This window comes from Salvelinus sp. IW2-2015, linkage group LG27, assembly GCF_002910315.2.
Source record: "Salvelinus sp. IW2-2015 linkage group LG27, ASM291031v2, whole genome shotgun sequence".
Taxonomy (NCBI): domain Eukaryota; kingdom Metazoa; phylum Chordata; class Actinopteri; order Salmoniformes; family Salmonidae; genus Salvelinus; species Salvelinus sp. IW2-2015.
In genome coordinates this window covers 8647489-8669696 of record NC_036867.1, presented here as the reverse complement: position 1 = coordinate 8669696, position 22208 = coordinate 8647489, and positions in this window count along the sequence as shown.

The following is a 22208-nucleotide window of genomic DNA, read 5'->3' as shown; positions in this document are numbered from 1 at the left end:
CTCCTCCCCCCTGGATCCCTGTCCTCTATTCTATGTCCCTACAAGGACTCTGTGACCTGACCTCCCTTCAGACACCAACCACACTGATACTGGAATACAGGCTGCAGGCTTGATGTTTTTGATTATTTTCTCTTTTTCACTCTCTATCTCTCTGCACAATGTGCCTGCCGTGAGCGTTAGAGGGAGAGAGAGAGAAAGAGAGACACAGACAGAGAGAGACAGACAGAGAGACAGAGAGACAGGAAGAAGGACAGACAGAGAGACAGACAGACAGACAGACAGACAGAGAGAGAGAGAGAGACAGACAGACAGACAGACAGACAAACAGACAGACAGACAGACAGACAGACAGACAGACAGACAGACAGACAGACAGACAGACAGACAGACAGACAGACAGACAGACAGACAGACAGACAGACAGACAGACAGACAGACAGACAGACAGACAGAAAGAAAGGAGCTGGAGGGATAAAAAGCAGAAACAGTCAGCATGTCAGAGAAAAAGGGACAGCCAGAGCAGTGTTAGAGGGGGAGCATTGAAGTGTGTCATTCCTTTGACGTGCACACAACTTAGAGAAGAGAGCACACACCTAACAGACGTCTCCATGGACCAAGAGCGGCGCGCTGTACTCAGATAGCTAATTAACATATTCAAAAGTTTGTGAAACGTGCACAAAGGTTCTCCTGTTAGATAAAACAACAAATTAGACAATTTGTCAGGTCGCAAGTACAGTACGTCAATAAAACACATTTTGCTAAGCTGATGGCGTTTGACATTAAACCCCCAATTCACGACAAGATGAGGCCATACCAAAAAGCGCTAACTAGTTAAACAAGTAGGTTCAAGCAACTCCAGAACTGTTTTCCTGAGTGTGTTGATACCCTCTGCTACAGACACTGCTCCAAATAGGTCGAATGCCAAACTGTAGATACAGGAGCCTGTTCCGTACTTGAATAATCCTTCCTTCCTCTCTTCCTTCCTTCCTTCCTCCTTCCTTCCTTCCTTCCTCCTTCCTTCCTTCCTTCCTTCCTTCCTTCCTTCCTTCCTTCCTTCCTTCCTTCCTTCCTTCCTTCCTTCCTTCCTCCTTCCTTCCTTCCTTCCTTCCTTCCTTCCTTCCTTCCTTCCTTCCTTCCTTCCTTCCTCCTTTGAAGTCATCACTGAGGTTGGGTTGCTCAGGAAAGGGATGATTGCGTTCCTCAAGGAAGGGATGCATTTCAAAGGTACTTCAAAGGTACTTAAACCAGGCCCTAGAAGTATCCATTGGGCACTTGGCAGTACAGTTATTACTATAGCACCTAGGTAAAAAGGGTTCCAGGCTTCACTGACACTGACTTCTGAAGGCTTTGTGAATGTGAATACTGTGTCTCAGTCAGGGAGAGAGAGAATCGGGCCTGTATTCCAGAGCCTATTACAGGGATGGTGGATCGATAAGGGACGCCAAAAACCTCCACTTCACTGATCTCCAGATAATCGTGACATGCCGCAGGGAGGGAGGGAGGAAAGAGGGATGGAGGAAGGAAAGAGGAGGCTCTCATCAAGCACGTCATCTGACAGACAGCATGCCCATGCACGCACACTCACACGGCGCTAATGCACCATCTCGTGCTGGGCGCTGGGAGAAAGGCCCATGGTAATTATGAGGAGAAACTAATATGGCAGTAAATATGTCCGCCTGGCCCGGCGCTCCATCTACACTAATGGAGACACAGCAGAGAAGGAATTACAGAGGAAAGCAACAGGTGACAGAGTGGACAACTGCAGAATGAATAAAGCGAAATAGATTTTTTCCTCCACAAATGTGCTACCTCCTTTCAACTCCATTCATCTCTCTATCACACATACAGTGGTGTGTGCTTAGTCCCCTCCTGTACTCCCCGTTCACCCAACGACTGCGTGGCCAAGCACGACTCCAACACCATCATTACGTTTGCTGACGACACAACAGTGGTAGGCCTGATCACCGTACAGCCAGTACATCACTGGGGTCAAGCTTCCTGCCATCCAGGACCTATATACTAGGCGGTGAGGAAGCCCAAAAATTGTCAGACTCCAGCCGCCCTAGTCATAGACTGTTCTCTCTGCTACCGCACGGCAAGCGGTACCGGAGTACCAAGCCATAGACTGCTGAACAATTAATGAAATGGCCACCCGGACTATTCACATTGACCCCCCCCCCTTTGTTTTTACACTGCTGCCACTCACTGTTTATTATCTATGCATAGTCACTTTACCCCACCTACATGTAGTAATTACCTCGACTAACCTGTATCCCCGCACATTGACTCAGTACCGGTACCCTCTGTATATAGCCTCATTATTATTTTATTTGTGTTACTTGTTTTTTAAATTATTTTTTTTAACTTTAGTTTATTTATTATATATTTTCTTAATTTAACTCTATTTTCTTAAAACTGCATTGTTGGTTAAGGGCTTGTAAGTAAGCATTTCACTTTGTGTATTCGGCGCATGTGACAAATTCAATTTGATTTCATTTGTACATTCTGTCTGTCTGTACCATCTCTTTCTCAATTCAATTTCAATTTAAGGGGCTTTATTGGCATGGGAACATATGTTACATTGCCAAAGCAAGTAAAATAGATAATAAACAAAACGAACAGTAAACATTACACTCACAAAAGTTCAAAAAGAATAAAGACATTTCAAATGTCATAATATGTCTATATACAGTGTTGTAACGATGTGCAAATCTCTCTCTCTCTCTCTCATCTCTCTCTCTCTCTCTCTCTCTCTCTCTCCTCTCTCTCTCTCTCTCTCTCTCTCTCTCTCTCTCTCTCTCTCTCTCTCTCTCTCTCTCTCTCTCTCTCTCTCTCCTCTCTCTCTCTCTCTCTCTCTCTCTCTCTCTCTCTCTCTCTCTCTCTCTCTCCTCTCTCTCTCTCTCTCTCTCTGTCCCTCTCTCTCTGTCCACTCGCTCTCTCTATCTCCCTCTCCTCCTCTCTCTCTCCCTCTCTCCTGTCCATCCCCTCTCTCTCTCTCTCGTCCCTCTCTCTGTTCCACTCTCTCTCTCTCTCTATCTCTCTCTATCCCTCTCTCTCTTTCTCGCTACTCTTTCTCTCTTACTCTCTCTTCCACTGCTCCTCTAATTTCCTCCCTCACGCTTACCATCTCAATGCCCCCTCCCAACTCCTTATCTCTCATCTCACCTCCTTATCTTTCCACCTCGCTTCTCTCCCTCTTCCTCCCTCACTGTCTACTCTCCTTAATTATCTTACTCTTTCCAATTTCTGTCTCCCTCACTCATCTTCTCTCCCTCTTCTTTATCTCTGCCTAGATCTTCATCTGGTGTGTGTGTGTGTGTGTGTGTGTGTGTGTGTGTGTGTGTTGTGTGTGTGTGTGTGTGTGTGTGTGTGGTGTGTGTGTGTGTTGTGTGTGTGTGTGTGTGTGTGTGTGTGTGTTGTGTGTGTGTGTACCGAGGGACTCCCACATACCATTCCAACCCTACAGTTTACACGGAGCCAGACTAACTTCCAGGCCTCTGCACAGTGTCAGCCTGAGCTTGTTCAGTGACATCGCTGCTTCCACACCACAGAGTTTCTAACACATATGGATAGGTACACAAACAAGCACAAACTTGCCGAGAGAAGCTATTTCCACTGCCACCAGCAGGCCGGCTCTGAGAAGAACAGTGGGGGACTCGAGCAACGTCATATGAAAAATACAATATAAATCATAGCCTTACTGTACATCAATGACTTCTATGGGAGAACTATCTGCACATAGACGTAGCCTATCAGCATCACATAATATCTACTAAAAAAAAGATGATCTCATATACTAACTAGCTAACTAGCTAGTTACTAACTAGCTCTTTATCTGTTTATAACTTCTGTCTATTTCCCAGCTCATTCAATTCCAAAGCCATTTCCCTGATAGCTTTCCACTTCGTGTTTCTCTACTTACAAAGGGAAGAAGAATCGACTTGAAGATGGAATTATATATTTGAGGTCTTTTATTTGTGAAAGACAGCCAGACTTGATTGACAGGGAAGATGGACTGATTGAGAAAGGAAATGAGACAATAAAGGCTTGCAAATGAGTCCACCCCTATTGCCCTCTTTTTCACATCCCCTCCCTCTCTCCCACTTTTCATCTCTCTCAATGACATCGATCTGTCTCTATCGCGTTCCTTTTTCACACTCTCTCTCCATTTCTCTCTATTGTGCAAGATCTAAGGGCTCCATAGCTTGTGTGTGTGTGTGTGTGTGTGTGTGTGTGTGTGTGTATGTGTGTGTGTGTGTGTGTGGTGTTGTGTGTGTGTGTGTGTGTGTGTGTGGTACAGTGAGTGGCAGCAGTGTAAAAACAAAGGGGGGGGGGGTCAATGTGAATAGTCCGGGTGGCCATTTCATTAATTGTTCAGCAGTCTTATGGCTTGGTACTCCGGTACCGCTTGCCGTGCGGTAGCAGAGAGAACAGTCTATGACTAGGGCGGCTGGAGTCTGACAATTTTTAGGGCCTTCCTCACCGCCTAGTATATAGGTCCTGGATGGCAGGAAGCTTGACCCCAGTGATGTACTGGGCTGTACGGTGATCAGGCCTACCACTGTTGTGTCGTCAGCAAACGTAATGATGGTGTTGGAGTCGTGCTTGGCCACGCAGTCGTGGGTGAACGGGGAGTACAGGAGGGGACTAAGCACACACCACTGTATGTGTGATAGAGAGATGAATGGAGTTGAAAAGGAGGTAGACAATTTGTGGAGGAAAAAAATCTATTTCGCTTTATTCATTCTGCAGTTGTCCACTCTGTCACCTGTTGCTTTCCTCTGTAATTCCTTCTCTGCTGTGTCTCCATTAGTGTAGATGGAGCGCCGGGCCAGGCGGACATATTTACTGCCATATTAGTTTCATCCTCATAATTACCATGGGCCTTTCTCCCAGCGGCCCAGCACGAGGAAATGGTGCATTAGCGCCGTGTGAGTGTGCGTGCATGGGCATGCTGTCTGTCAGATGGACGTGCTTGATGAGAGCCTCCCTCTTTCCTTCCCTCCATCCCTCTTTCTCTCCCTCCCTCCCTGCGGCATGTCACGATTATCTGGAGATCAGTGAAGTGGAGGTTTTTGGCGTCCCTTATCGATCCACCATCCCTGTAATAGGCCTCTGGAATACAGGCCCGATTCTCTCTCTCCCTGACTGAGACACAGTATTCACATTCACAAAGCCTTCAGAAGTCAGTGTCAGTGAAGCCTGGAACCCTTTTTACCTAGGTGCTATAGTAATAACTGTACTGCCAAGTGCCCAATGGATACTTCTAGGGCCTGGTTAAGTACCTTTGAAGTACCTTTGAAATGCATCCCTTCCTTGAGGAACGCAATCATCCCTTTCCTGAGCAACCCAACCTCAGTGATGACTTCAAGGAAGGAAGGAAGGAAGGAAGGAAGGAAGGAAGGAAGGAAGGAAGGAAGGAAGGAAGGAAGGAAGGAAGGAAGGAAGGAGGAAGGAAGGAAGGAAGGAAGGAGGAAAGAGAGGAGGAGAGGAAGGAAGGAAGGAAGGAAGGAAGGAAGGAAGGAAAGGAAGGAAGGAAGGAAGGAAGGAAGGAAGGAAGGAAGGAAGGAAGGAAGGAAGGATTATTCAAGTATCGGAACAGGGCTCCTGTATCTACAGTTTGGCATTCGACCTATTGGAGCAGTGTCTGTAGCAGAAGTATCAACACACTCAGGAAAACAGTTCTGGAGTTGCTTGACCTACTTGTTTAACTAGTTAGCGCTTTTTGGTATGGCGCTCTCTTGTCGTGAATGGGGGTTAATGTCAAAACGCATCAGCTTAGCAAAATGTGTTTTATTGACGTACTGTACTTGCGACCTGACAAATTGTCTAATTTGTTGTTTTATCTAACAGGAGAACCTTTGTGCAACGTTTCACAACTTTTGGAATATGTTAATTAGCTATCTGAGTACAGCGCGCCGCTCTTGGTCCATGGAGACGTCTTTAGGTGTGTGCTCTCTTCTCTAAGTTGTGTGCACGTCAAAGGGATGACACATTCAATGCTCCCCTCTAACACTGCTCTGGCTGTCCCTTTTTCTCTGACATGCTGACTTGTTCTGCTTTTTATCCCTCCAGCTCCTTTCGTCTGTCGGTCTGTCTGTCTGTCTGTCTGTCTGTCTGTCTGTCTGTCTCTCTCTCTCTCTGTCTGTCTGTCTGTCTGTCTGTCTCTCTGTCTGTCTGTCTCTCTGTCTCTCTGTCTCTCTGTCTGTCTCTCTCTGTCTGTGTCTCTCTTTCTCTCTCTCTCCCTCTAACGCTCACGGCAGGCACATTGTGCAGAGAGATAGAGAGTGAAAAAGAGAAAATAACTAAAAACATCAAGCCTGCAGCCTGTATTCCAGTATCAGTGTGGTTGGTGTCTGAAGGGAGGTCAGGTCACAGAGTCCTTGTAGGGACATAGAATAGAGGACAGGGATCCAGGGGGGAGGAGAGAACATCAGAGGAGAGGGGCCAATCTGGGGTGCATCTCAATAGTCTTCATCTCCTTGTCTCATGTACTCTCCTTCTGTACTGGAAGGTGCTTTCACGTGTCCAGCTCTCACATCAGTGCAGATGAAGGAGAGGAGATGAAGACCATAGCCTATTGAGACGGCTTAGTATCTAGAAATAGTGCTTGCCTGCAGCACTCAATGGGCCTATATTATGCACTTAGGGTCATATTTCCATTCTGGTTAGTGAATGCCTGTCTCTATATGAATCCTATCTCTGTGCTGAATCAATGGTATAGGTTTCCACCTTTCCCTCTCGTTCTACTCTACAGGCTAATACATCAGTAGTATATTAACAATGTATATATAATATAGTATATATTAATAGAAGAACACTCTGGTGCTAGAAAAGGAGAGCCTTTAGCCGTGGGCTCTCTTTCCCACTGGGGCCGATCTCTTATGTTTTCTAGCTAGGTGACTGATGGACTTGACGTATTGTTTTGGGAGTCCTGCCAGCGGGATGTTTAATAGCGCTGCACATTTAATGACGTCGAACACGTATAGCAGGGGCTCGCTGTGCCATTGGATCCACCGCATCTAGCAGGCCTGTTCCATTCTTATCTGCGTAATGACTCTGTTTGCGTCGTGAGCTCTACTGGCGTGCGACGGCGATGGCTGTTATTACTCACGCCGCGCGTGATATGATATGATATGTCAAATATCAGCTAGCTGAGACGAACACGCATAGCGCACGGAGCCATGACAAAAACAACTTGTATTGGTGATGATGGTGATGAAACGACGCCTTTTCTCCCCCAACATGGATATTGTTATTACTGGGTATGTTGTGAATATCAAGCCCCTACGTTTAATGGTGATGGTGTGTATTTATGTGGTTACTTTGAGAGAGAGAGAGAGGATAAATGGCACTTCAAGAAACTATGTTATTGAGCTTTATATCTTTCCCAGGCTATTTAGACTTAATGTAGCGTAATTCAGAGTGACAGAGGGGGGAAGGAGGAAACGCATGATGGACGAGGTTGGGTATAGGAAAGAGAGAGAGGCAGGGGAGAAGGGATTGTAAGTACAGAGCAGTAGAACACAAGGAAGCCGTGTTCTATTTTCTGCTTGCTTGGAGCATGCATGTCAAAAGCATTGTAGGATATTTATGTAATGTATCGATCAAAAATCCTACCCGTCACAGGTTACGTTTGTTCCATGTACAGGTAACTGCCTAAATAAATGAAACACTTGAGTAAATGAGGGTATTTCCACACAGGTGTGGCTCCTGAGTTAATTAAGCAATTAACATCCCATCATGCTTAGGGTCATGTATAAAAATGCCCCGTTGCCCATTATTCTGGCTACCATGGCTGGAAGAAGAGATCTCAGTGACTTTGAAAGAGGTGCCTGAAAGGAGAATAGGGGGTTTAAAGGGTGTGTGTTTGTGTGTGTGTGTGTGTGTGTGTGTGTGTGTCAGTCACCAGATCTCAACCCAGCTGAACACTGGAGCGGTGCCTGAGACAGCGTTTTCTACCACCATCAACAAAATACCAAGTGATGGAATTTCTCGTGGAAGAATGGTGTCGCATCCCTCCAATAGAGGTCCAGACACTTGTAGAATCTATGCCAAGGCGCATTGAAGCTGTTCTGGCGCCACATAAAGACACTTTTTTTTGGTGTGTGTTTTTCCTTTATTTTGGCAGTTACCTGTATAGCCTTCTGTAATGACATTTTGTCATGTTACGAAAATGTTAAATAAACGTTCTAACCTTGCGTCAGTTGTCATCCCCCTTAGCACTGTTGATCCCCGCCTCTATCCTCGCCGCCTCTATCCTCGCCATGCTCCCCTATTGTCCCCCTCACTCTGAAGTGGAGTCCCCTTGCCCTTTAGTCTACGTCATAAACAGTGGTACCCACACCGCTAAACTGCATTTGACCCAGCAGGCCAGGCTGATAACTATGGAGGCTGGAAAGAGCCAGGCTGGTGGTTGAAACAGGATCTGTGTTCACTGAGGGGCCGCCAGCTGGGCCCCACAACCCACCGATCACACAGGTGCCAATAAACCATCCATAGCAAGGATCCATGAATTATGCAAACAGTGGCCCCAGTGCCAAGTGATGTTTCTCATTACCGGCGTCCTGTAAGTTTTCTCCCTCTCTCTCAGCCTTGTCAAAATGACCTGTTCCCCTAAGGCACATATGTCAGAGTCAAGGCCCGCGGGCCACATCCGGCCCGCGAGAAGGTTTTTTACGGCCCCTGGGATGATCTTGATTTATTATTAGAACCGGCCCACAGACCGCAGCAAGCCGGCAGCCCGCAGATCTTTTACACGCACCAATACTACATTTCCCACAATGCAACGGTGACGCACCGAGCAGTAGGCTGCTTCATTTCAATATTTATTGGCACAGCAGTCGTCAGCATCACAGTAAAATTAACTTTCAGATACCCATCAAAAATGGCAAAACGGAAGGTGGACACTGAGAACCGGGGGTTTCAAACAAGGTGGGAGTCGGAGTATATGTTCACGGAGGTAGCTGGAAAACCTGTGTGTCTTCTGTGTGGAGAAAGTGTGGCGGTACTGAAAGAGTATAATCTGAGACGACATTATGAAACGAAACACGCGGACAAAAACAAGAATATGGACATGGAACAAAGGCTACAAAAGGCAGAGGAATTAAAACGAGGCCTCAAATCTCGACAGGCTCTGTTCAAAAAAGCCAAATCACAAGGCCAGGCTGCTGTCAAGGCCAGTTTTATTTTGGCAGAAGAGATCGCTAAATCAGCCCGGCCATTTACGGAGGGGGATTTCATCAAAAACTGCATGATTAAAGTTTGTGACGAAGTTTGCCCAGAAAAAAGGCAACTCTTTTTAAATGTGAGTCTGAGCAGAAACACCATTGCCGAGAGAGTAGACCAGTTGTCCATCAATCTAAAAGAGCAGCTTGTGAAAAAGGGAAAAGATTTCATTGCATATTCCTTGGCTGTGGATGAGAGCACCGACATTTCTGACATTGCCCAGTTGTCAATTTTCATCCGCGGAGTGGACTCCAGCCTAAGCGTGACAGAGGAGTTTTTGGCTTTACGTCCTATGCATGGCACAACTACGGGGCATGATTTGTATGAAGAGGTGTCAAGATGTGTAAATGAGATGGAGCTGCCTTGGGAAAAACTCGTGGGTTTGACAACCGACGGAGCACCTGCGATGTGTGGACACAGGAGCGGACTGGTGGCGAAGATACGGGAAAAGATGCAAGAGGAAAACGCGACAGGTGAGCTGACAGCTTATCATTGTATCATACACCAGGAAGCGTTGTGCGGTAAAGCCTTGAAAATGGAGCATGTAATGAGCATCATCACGCGCACAGTTAACTTTATCAGAGCCAAAGGTTTGAATCACCGCCAGTTCAAGGCATTTCTGACGGAGTTAGAAACGGAGCATGGTGATTTGCCTTATCACACAGAGGTGCGATGGCTAAGCCAGGGAAAGGTGCTTCAAAGATGTTTCGAGCTTCGTGAGGAGATTTGTCTGTTCTTGGACAGCAAAGGGAAAGACACAACACAACTCCGAGACGAAATGTTTCTGTGTGAAATGGCTTTTCTGTGTGACATTACGAGTCATCTGAATGCAATGAACTTGCAGCTGCAGGGTCGGGATCATGTCATCTCTGATATGTACAGTACAGTGACTGTCTCTTATACACATCTAGATGTGTATAAGAGACAGCTACCAGTGCGTTCCCGAGCGCACAGTTGGCTGATAAAATAGGTATGCTTGCCGCTGACTTTCGACGCCGATTTGCTGACTTTGAAGCACAAAAAAGCAGGTTGGAACTGCTCGGTAACCCATTTGCTGTTGACGTGGAAAGCTCACCACCAAACCTCCAAATGGAGTTGATTGACCTCCAATGCAATGATGCACTGAGGGCAAAATATGCGGCAGTGGGTGCTGCGGAGTTCGCCCGTTTCCTCCCCGACACAATGCCCCAGCTGCGCATCCAGGCTGCTCAAACGTTGTCTATGTTTGGCAGCACATACCTGTGTGAACAACTGTTTTCTTTGATGAACCTGAACAAAACATCACACAGAAGTCGACTTACTGCTGAACACCTCCACTCAATTCTGAGGATTTCCTCAGCTCAGAGCCTTACCCCGAACATTGATGAACTTGTGGAAAAGATGGGACACCACCAAGTATCACCCTCAACCTCAAACAAGTGAACATTACTGTGCAATCACATATTTAGAGTTTTTACTCAGTTCAAGTTTAAAAGTTAAAGTTTAATATTTGTTTTCACTGCATGTTACTTCTCCTTAAACAAAGTGTTGTTTTTGATTAATAGATTTTTGCACTTTATTTTATTGTATTTCAATCCAATTATATTTTAAAAATATTTCAGTTGAGTGGATGATAGAAAATTGCTATTATTGTTTTTTTCTTTGAAGTAAATTTAGCCCACTTTTGCTAAAATAGAAAATATAGGCTACTGATGGTGCCTTGAATACCGGTTTCTTTCATTTAATGTTCATGTTATGGGGATTTTTATATAAAGGAAATTTGTCTTTTGTGTCTGTTGAAAATTAAAGATTACTGACAGAGCCATAAGAAAATATTGCTTTATTTATCTGATCATATTGGAATATATTTGTTAGGTTTTCAGTAGGTTCAATTAGGTTCACTAGACTATATGCGTCATTTAAAAAATTTTCAATGAACATTCGAACAGTCCGGCCCTCGGCTTGTAGCTAAATTTTTTATTTGGCCCTCCGTCCATTTGACTTTGACACCCCTGCCCTAAGGTATCTCCAGCTGTCCATCAGTCAGGCTGGGGGGCTGGGCCTTCTAACAGTGTGTACAGGTATGATGGGGTGCCCCATCCAATACCAATAAACTGAACTACACTCTGGATTCATGTGGACTCATGGTCAGTTTGTGGATTGGGTGCTGTTTTAGTGAGGAAAAGGAACACAGTAGAATTCTAGCTTGTAATATCACTCATTACCTGTCGATTATTGATCTTGTGTGCATCTGGGCGTCAACAGGATGTACAGTATTGACTAGTTATGTAACTAATCTATTTCGTATCATTAGTACGCTACTGCTAACACTATGTTTGTGTGGGCCCGTTGTGGCTGGCTGCACAGCCTATCTAGAACACAGAGATCTATAACAGTCTATGTTTGTGTGGGCCCGTTGTGGCTGGCTGCACAGCCTATCTAGAACACAGAGATCTATAACAGTCTATGTTTGTGAGTCCATTGGGATCGGTTGTACTGCCTATCTAGAACACAGAGATCTATAACAGTCTATGTTTGTGAGTCCATTGTGATCGGTTGTACAGCGAGGCAGTGCACAGTATCTTAAACGCATCAGTGAGCTGGTGCTGTGTAGGTAATTGGTTGGAGAAGCTCTCTGGCATGACCAGGCCACATACTGTATGTTGTACCAACGACAAGTCTGGAATGAGCTGGCCCCGTGCCAACGTGTGTGTTTGGTGTGTGTTTGGTGTGTGTTTGGACTTAAAAGAGGGCAAAGGAAGAGAGGGAATCTGCTCTAATTGTGTTTGAAACTAGATCTGTTAATGCAATGTCACCTGCTGAGTTACTGTAATAGCTGGCTTCGGCTTTTCACAAGAACAGATTGTGAAAGGGAGCATAGTTCAACATGTTAGCATGTTAGAACGTTGGTTGTTCATTGTTTTAAAGGTGTATGCATGTTCACGGGTTGATTTGATGATGGTGAACGCCATTGGTCATAAATGTAATGCAATTCTGGACGCTATATGAGTTGGTTTAACGTGGTTAGTCTAGGACTGGCAATGCCATTAGTGTTTCAACACCCTTCTCTCATATACACATTGTTTCCATGTATTGTGAGTCTGCTCGGAATCTGTGAGACTTCTTAAGACGCTCTGCTGGCTTTACGTTTCACCTCGGTACCCTCCATGTTATTCTGTATGTGGAAGGTATGCCTACATGCCCGCGCCGATTTTGTGTCCGTATATGTCGGCCAGTTTCGAATGACAGCGGCCCATCTTGTTAATTGCCCGAGTGCCCCACCCCCCTTGCTCTATGTTCCTCCGGCCCCCCAACTGACCCACCGCATCTCAGCCCTCTGTCACGGACCACCAGGTCTGTCAAGGAACCCTCGGACGGAGGGTAAGGAGAGACAGAACAGACAGAAACATGTGGGGGGGGGGGGGGGGGGGCAATAGGGGCCCTCCCAGTAGCACCTAGATATCAAATCACATGTCAGATCTGGTGGCCTGAGAAGAGAGGAAGGAAGGAGAGGAAAAAGACAAGTGTGTAACTGTTACTGTAACGTCACTCCGGCCCCACCTGTGAAACCCACTACCAGGCCTTTCCTCTACTTCTCCCCTCGGGCCACCATACCAGCAGCAGAGGCTATGGTTTCTCCTGATTGCTTTTCCCCTCCTTGCCTCAATGTCTCACTGTTACAGTCGGCTGGATTTCCCCATTCATTTTTAATCCCCCAGTCCTAATCTAATTTTACCCTGGGTGGCTAAGGGTATAAGTAGTTTTGAAAAATACGAAAAGCCCACGGATACACTTCATGCTCAACATTTTGTACGGCTGAAAAGGAATCGAGCCGCACTAACGCACTCGTACTGTTGCAATTCGACGTTTCAGCCAATGACCTTCAACTGTAGGAATAACAATTCAAAACCAGCGTGAGACTATAAGGTTGTATCTGCATTTTTGTCAAAAAGTAGTTATTGACATAGCCTTGTTCTGTTCAATGTTCTTTACCGATATAGTACTCTAAATACCCCAATTCATGTTGTTAAGTTCAAAAGAATACAAGATAAAAATCACTGACACCATTCAAACCAATGAGGGTTCAGAACTTTAAAGGCAATTATCTCACAATCCTATTTTTGCAGATATAGCCTTATAGTCCCAAGCTCTCACGGTTGTTGCTTGGAAAGACACTCAGTGGAGGGAAAGACAGAGAGAAGTAACTGAAACATTCCCTTCTGTCTGGGTGACAATGCCGCTGGCTCTAATGCCCTGGCTGACGGATGGAGATAATAGTGGCAGTAGAGCCAGCCCCAGGCCCGGCAGGAACTCTAAATCACAGTTCCCCATCGCAACACCCAATTGCATCTCTCATTAATCAGAGTCCCCTGTCTAACCGGGTGGGACAACAGAGCCGGTGGTGGATTTGCCAGATTGGGGGCTATTGCTAGTCAAAGCCACTTTTGGCTGCTAGAGTTGACGTCTGACCCAGCCGACTGTTCCCAGTCGAAGTTGTTTAATAAGCAGGTGGGTGATAAATGGCGTGTGGCTCGTGGCTTGGTGCTCAGGAGTGTCTTTATGCTCCTTGTTTTCCTGCAGCAGTAGCTGCCGGTGTGTTTGTATTCTCAATGCTGGTCACCCCAGGAACAGGCCAGCAACCAGGGAAGCTCCAGGGATGGGAGGGTAACACCAGCAGTTATCAGTCCTAGTGCTGAGAGTAACACCAGCAGTTATCAGTCCTAGTGCTGAGAGTAACACCAGCAGTTATCAGTCTAGTGCTTAGAGTAACACCAGCAGTTATCAGTCCTAGTACTGAGAGTAACAACAGCAGTTAATCAGTCCTAGTGCTGAGAGTAACACCAGCAGTTATCAGTCCTAGTGCTGAGAGTAACACCAGCAGTTATCAGTCCTAGTGCTTAGAGTAACACCAACAGATGTCAGTCCCATTGCAAAACACCATGCTTTCTTACAACTTCCCATTCAACCCAACTAATTAATTTGATCTTGCTTTGTGATACACCCGTTTCTATGCTGTATTAGTCCACACATGTCGCCCTGTCACCTACAGTAGAATCTGATGAACAACATGGGGGGAAACAATGTAATCCTACCAGATCTGCGATAAGAAAATTCTAGCCAGTGTATCCCCCTGTCCTTCAACTCTTGTTGGATGTAGTTGTCCGGTTTATCAGGTCCCAGGCTCCTATGACTGTTATGATTATTTATTTATAAGTTAATTACAATTAGCTTTTTGCTTTAGCGCCATCTGTACCTGATAGAGCAGATCTAGTCAGGAGCAGAAGTAATCCGTCTAGTGCCAGAGACTCATTGGGAGGAGGAGACTAGTGCGGACTTAGAAGTTCAGACTTAACGGACGCACATTTGAGCGCCTCCGACGGTCCGTTTATTCTGTGCTGGTATATACATTTATGCTATGAAATCCTGCAATTTCATTGGGGCAGTTCCCCCTCAAAGCAAATAGTTGGCAACACAATCCAAGCAACGTTCGCACTGCCTGTGCGCCCACGGAGGCTGAGCTGCTGCTGGCAGTCACTAAGGGGCAGTAAGTAACTGTAGTAGTAAGTAACTGAACAGCGTGTTTTGAACAATATATTTTAGAAACAGGAAAATATACACATTTATAGCACTTTTACAAGCATTTAAAACATCATCCATGAATTATATATATATACACACTGCCGTTCAAAAGTTTGGGGTCACATAGAAATGTCCTTGTTTTTGAAAGAAAAGCACACCTTTGTCCATTAAAATAACATAAAATTGATCAGAAATACAGTGTAGGCATTGTTAATGTTGTAAATTACTATTATAGCTGGAAACTGCATTTATTTATGGAATATCTACATAGGCGTACCAAGGCCCATTATCAGCAACCATCACTCCTGTTCCAATGGCACGTTGTGTTAGCTAATCCAAGTTAGCTAATCCTGAAAACTGTTGTCCTGATTAAAGAAGCAATAAAACTGGCCTTCTTTAGACTAGTTGAGTATCTGGAGATTTGCGGGTTTGATTACAGGCTCAGAATGGCCAGAAACAAATATCTTTCTTCTAAAAGTCTATTCTTGTTCTGGGAAATGAAAGCTATTCCATGCGAGAATTTGCCAAGAAACTGAAGATCTCGTACAACACTTTGTAGTACTCCCTTCACAGAACAGCGCAAACTGTCTCTAACCAGAATAGAAAGAGGAGTGGGAGGCCCTACACAACTGAGCAAGAGGACAAGTACATTAGAGTGTCTAGTAAGTCGCTCTGGATAAGAGCGTCTGCTAAATGACTTAAATGTAAATGTAAATGTAGTCTGAGAAACAGACGCCTCACAAGTCCTCAACTGGCAGCTTCATTAAATAGTACCCGCAGAACACCAGTCTCAAAGTTAACAGTGAAGAGGCGACTCCGGGATGATGGCCTTCTAGGCAGAGTTCCTCTGTCCAGTGTCTGTGTTCTTTTGCCCATCTTAATCTTTTATTTTTATTGGCCAGTCTGAGATATGACTTTTTCTTTGCAACTCTGCCAAGGGATGTCCTGGTTGGGGATCGCTGTTCCGGACCCGTCGTCTGGTCGTCCAGACTGGAAGATCTGGGCAGTAACTTAGGAAGATGTTAACAACGCACGCACACGCACAAAATATATAATTACATTTCTTCCCAAATGAGCGCCGTTGTGGCACTTAGTGATGGTTGTATGGGGACTTTGTTTATGGCTCTATCACTTCCTAAGTGTCAAAGGAAGTGAAACGAAAAGGAATGAAAGCATAAACGAAAGACATACAAAATATAGTTATCACTCCTAAATCATCTAGTTGGACTATATTCTATATACATCCAAGGTCCTGGCAAAATGACCCTATCATGGCATTGTCTAATGTCATATCTAGAACGTTCCTAATTTGCGGTGTGTTGCTTAGGGCACTATCCTAAGTTGATAACTACATGATAAGTCTACAGCTGTAAGGCACCAGCTTCGGGCAGTCTACAGGGATGACCTATGGACCTCTATGGAGAAACTGGTGAGTACTGTAGCTGTAGAGTCAAAAGGCCTAAGAGTACATTTTCAACTTTACTAAGGCTGGTATTTTGTTCGGACCCTTAAGTGATCTTAAGCATCAATCCTCATTAAATGTTCCGTTGTACATGTGCGTTTATGCTTACATAAGCGCACATGCCAAGGGAAAGAACCAAGTATTCTAGTAGGTTGCAACCTGTTCAGAATGAGTCTGACGTCGTCAGATAATTTCCAGGTCAATGCCTGGAGGTTAGTAAGAATTGATATCAACCTCAAGACCTATGTTAAGGGGGCCTGTAGTAGTTTTACTACACGTCAACGTGTCTTACACCATTGTAGCAGTGGTAGGTATGAAGGAGTCTATTTCATAGCTATGTTATCCACGGAGGAGCTAACCTCACGACGGAAGTACTCTCTAAGCACTGAACCCGTTGTACGTGGTGTGATCATGGCTCATGACTTTTAATAACTTTCCTCCTGATTGGAGGGTTCTATTTATTAGTGGCATGTGTGTTGACCATCAGAAGAGTGTTCTGGAGATTCCCTTACACGTGTTGCAATCTGAGTGACTACTAACTCTGTCGCTATTATCAATAGCAATTTGACTTGTGAGGTCTCTAATCATCTTACTGATTGTAGCTGGACTGACTGTGCTGGCATTGGTACTGGTACTCAAGGGGACCAGTTATTGTCACGTTCGTTATAAAGATCGGACCGAGGCGCAGCGTTGTATGCGTACATTCTATATTTATTAAAGAATGAACACTGAACAAACTAACAAAACAACAAAACAAACCGTGAAGCTAATATGAATAGTGCAGACAGGCAACTAAACATAGAACAAGAACCCACGAACACAAAAGGGAAAATGGCTAATTAAATATGATCCCCAATCAGAGACAACGATAAACAGCTGCCTCTGATTTGGAACCATATCAGGCCACCATAGACATACAAATACCTAGACCTACAAAACCCCTAGAACTACAAAAACCTGAGACAATACAAAAACTAGCATACCCACCCTCATCACACCCTGACCTAACCAAAATATAAAGAAAACATAGATAACTAAGGTCAGAGCGTGACAGTTATCCTACCGATTTATTCTGAAATATTATCCTACACATGATTAGAGCATTTTACTTGTTGTATTATAGTTGAACCTACACATGGCAAAGCATGACTATGCCATTTGTTAAAGGAGGTGGATATCTCAGTAATATCTTAGATGTGTTCAAATATTATCCCCGTCTAGGGGCCTGTCTGCTCCTCTTCTGTTCTCATAGGGAAGTTTACAATTAGATTTGTTTTCAGCTCTGGCTGCCTCGTACGGTGTTGACCGTAGTCTTGACCCCCCCACCGGCCTCGATGAGGCTCATCATGGGTCTGSGCTACTATTCCCCCCCTTTGTGTCTCGGGACCCCCCCCCACCAGCGGGTGATGTTGGTATTCGAGGCACAAACGAAGAGGTCGGACCCTATGTACGAGTTGTCAGCGGCTGCATTGTTATGAGAATGGCTGTAACCTTTCAACGAAATCTCCTGGTGTTCGTGCTTCAAAACACTGAGTGGCTGTCGAGGCCTGTCAGTCACCACAGTGTCTGTGTGTGGCAACCTCTTCAGTACCTGTGAACTGAGACGAGGATATCTGTCTGTGATATTGCAAAGTGTTTCACCAGTGGGAATCATTGGGTCAGTTGTGGGACTGACGCCATTAGTGTCATTGTAAGGGGTGACAGTCCCCCGCAAAGCGGAAGATGTATCATCGGAAGCAGAGTACAATCTGCACCTCAATGTTTTTCTTAATGAGACAGCCGCAGTGCTTGCGGAAGTGTCCGAAGGGCAAGATAAGTTCATCTCAACTGCAGTATTGCATGACTTCAAGGAGGGAATTGGCTCATTTACTGGCTCGAAATCATGGTCAATCAGGTTTGTTGATTGAATGTGTTGAGATATCGTAATTTTTAACCTTTATTTAATTAGGCAAGTCAGTTAAGAACACATTCTTATTTACAATGACAGCCTAGGAACAGTGCGTTAACTGCCTTGTTCAGGGGCAGAACAACAGATTTTTACCTTGTCAGCTTGGGGATTCAATCTAGCAACCTTTCGGTTGCTGGCTCAACGCTCTAACCACTAGGCTAATTTGATTTTGAACGTCCTTGCTAAGGGTGTTAATTCCTGCGGACCTGGTGTCCGGCAATTCCCCATCTAGTCCTTGTGACTTATCTTTGACCCTTTTCTCAAATTTTTCTCGCTTTAGTTCTTCACATATTGGAACTTCTGGAGAACATTGGTCTACGTTTCGATCGTCTTTTAACCCTTTGTTACTCTTGTGATCTGACACTTTTTGTGGGTTGGATGCAGGAACGTAGCGAACAGGTCGATAGTAGCGGTCGTCGTTTCGATGGCGACGTACTTTACAGTTATTTCAACCGCGGAGGTTATTGGAATCGTGGTTTCGTGGTAGAAACCGTTGTTGTGCTTCGTCTCCCAATGCTCCAATACCTGATAATGCACCCTCTAACTGGAGTGAATGCTCCTGGTCAAACTTCAAAACCGAGTTGTCAGGGCTCTTAGCATTGCAAGCTTTTGTTGCCTCAAAAGCTGTGCTTGCAAGTTCTCTGAGTTGTAAGATAGGCAAGCCAACGTGGGCTGTAGGGCCAAGTAGGCAATGAAGGTGGGATACATGTTCGACAGAAACATTTTTTTGAATGGTAACAGCTCTTCCATTCCTGTTTCAGTAAGTAGGCCAAAGTAAGCTGAACGATGCCTATGATAGTAAGCTTGTGGTTGTTCATTCCGAGCTTGTATGACGGTGTTAGCCAGTGAGCTATCATGTTTGTGAGTCGCAGAACCACTGAATTATAATTTCAAAGCTGTGGCAAGTTCAGGGTTGTCGTTAAGCATCTGTTGCTGTTGTCAACAAATGAACCTTGTCACGTGTCTATTCGACATTCGCTTCAACAGGTAAACCCTGTCAGAACCCGTAGTGTTCGGATAGCCATCCAATGCGTCCTCTATGTCAGCATGGAACATCTCAGTATCGTTTGGCTGAACTTGAACGGGGTCAAAGGTGTGGACATTTTTGACGAGATTGTCAAGGCGTTCCGCGCCAAGCGGGAGTAGAGGGTAGGCTTCATCCTGTGGGGAAATTGGGGCCTGAAAGGCCAAGAGGAGAAGCCAAGCTTTGGCTTTGTTGGCGAAGAGGCGCCATATTATTCAGTGCCGAATGGCCAAGAGGAGAAGACTGTGGGACACATGAGGGGGGCAAAGTCTGAAACCTTCTATCGTCTTCACTCCTTTGAGTACCGGACTCTGGTTGCTTGGTTGGTTAGTCACGCTGTAGCGTGTGACCGTTCTGGAATTCCACCAGATTGTACCTAAGGGTGGTATTCTGCTGCATTGCAGCGTCCACTTGAGCGCTTAGAGTACTGATTTTGGACACGTGAGTGTCACACTTGCTCCTTTTGGTCTCATACTTACCTGTCATGGTTTGCAGATAGAGGCCTCCATCATTCTTAAAAGGAAGAATTTTGGCCACCCGGCCAAACTGAGCAATCCGGGGAGAAGGCCCTTTGGCCTGAATGCCAAGTGTCACTTCTGGAGGAAACCTGACACCATCTCTACAGTCAAGCATGGTGGTGACAGCATCATGCTGTGGGGATGTTTTTTAGAAGCAGGGACTGGAGACTCGTCAGGATCGAGGGAAAGATAAACGGAGCAAAGTACAGAGAGATCCTTGATGAAAACCTGCCCCAGAGTGCTTAGGACCTCAGACCTTAAGCACACAGCAAAGACAATGCAGGAGAGGCTTCGGGACAAGTCTCTGAATGTCCTTGAGGGGCCCAGCCAGAGCTGAATACTTTCCGAATGCAATATATATATTTATATATATATATATATATATATATATTAATTTTTGACCAATCACAAGTGGGGCGCCGCCCCTGGCTTTGGTGTGCATATCAATGCACAACAACAAGCACCCTTTTTCCCACTCCTATGGATACAATAATTCTATTAAGTCATACAAAAGTGATACTGTGCGTGAAGTTTAAAATGCATTCTGTCATTACTAAATGTGTAATGTGATATATTTTACTATTTTTAACACAAAAAAACTTTATAATGATAAAATATTTAATCAGTCGTCTTAATCAAATGAAGGGAATGATGACGCCATCTTTGCAAGCAGAGGACATCTGTTTTAATTTGTCCTCAACTCGTGGCTCAGTCGTTTGATTTATGCTAAGTGGAGTTAGCCTGCCCCAGAGCAGGTTAGTTCTGAATGATTTGTTTTTAAAATGTTATTTTACCTTCATTTAAATAGGCAAGTCAGTTAAGAAAAAAATATTTATATTTATATTTATAATGACAGCCTACCCCAGCCAAACCCTAACTCGGATGACGCTGGGCCAATTGTGCGCCGCCCTATGGGACTCCCAATCACGGCCGGTTTTGATACAGCCCAGAATCGAACCAGAGTCCGTAGTGAAGTCTATTGCACTGAGATGCAGTGGCTTAGACCGCTGCGCCACTCGGGAGCAGAATAAATTTTGCTGGCTAGAAGGTCAGCCACTTTCTTATGACCGGCTATCCCGAGTTGAACTCAGAGTTGAACAAAGTTACCTCGCTAACTCCTCAAACTTGCTTTGTAGGATACCTTTCTGGTCTTCATTACATGTACCTCTTCTGACTCCCCCTACCAAAACCACCCCTCACTCCTCCTATCCCTCTCTTTCTCATCTCTCCTTCATCACTACGTCACCTTGATCTTTCACCCCTAGCTTCTCCTCTCCTCCATTACAAAACCCATTGTTTCCCTCCCCTCGTTCTCCTGCCTCTCCCTATATCATCTCTACCTCACCCCACCAGTGGTTATCTTAACTTCCATGACGGTTATGGAAATGTTACAGGTGGGAATGCAAATGCAGACCAATCCAACACAGCAAAGAGAAACCATGCAGAAACGTACTGTCAGTTAATTAGATGACACCTCTCTTCTCCCTCTCTCTCGGGCTGTGAAGTGTCTCTCCTCGCTCCGCTCTGCCCCTACGTCCCAGTAATTAGGGCTTGCTTTCTTGCGGCCACGTTGAGTGTGATTGAGAGCGCACACACACACTTTTACTCGCAGATACACACATTTGTTCTCAAACAACACACACTTGTTCTTCTCACAGTCTAATACACACCCGACTCTGTCTCTGTTAGCACTCTCTCCCCACCACACTCAACCTCACATCTCTAATCACACATTTATATGGCCCACAATATTGGCTCCAGCCGTCATCCGGCAGGCCTCTCTGTCTGCCTGTCCTGGCAGCACCCACCATCTGGGGAGAAAGGCCACTCCATTAGTGATCAAATCACATTAAGCCCTGCCTCCCTTCACGAGACTGTTGCCTCTCTCCCTCCATCCGTTTGTCTGTGATTGAATTACTGTCATAGCGGCATGTGGTAAACTCTGAGCCTCTGACATTTTATTTCAACCAAGACAACCATTAACATAGTGCTCTCTCACTCTCCATCATTCTCTCTCACTCTGTCTCTCTCTCTGTGTCATTCTCCCCCGCTCTCTCGCTCTCTGTCATTCCCCCCCCTCTTTCTCTCACTCTCTCTCTCCCCTCTCTCTACACCCCTCTCTTTCCCACTCATGTGTTATACTGTGGTAATTGCTCTCTGCCATTTCTCCGTATTGCCGGGTACATTATTAATGCCTAGGCTATGTGGCCTAGGCATTAATATAAGCAGTCAAAGAGAAACAAAAGACAAAGAGAAAGAGACCGAGGTTTCGCGGAAGGAGATTGAGGTGCCTTGTGAGGATCAGGCGAGGAGTGGCTAATCTGCTTTTGCCATCGGTACTATTGGCCAACGTACAGTCGCTGGATAATAAAATGGATGAACTAAAAGCACGTTGATCCTACCAACGGGACATTAAAAACTGTATACCTTATGTTTCACCGAGTCGTGGCTGAATGATGACATGACTAA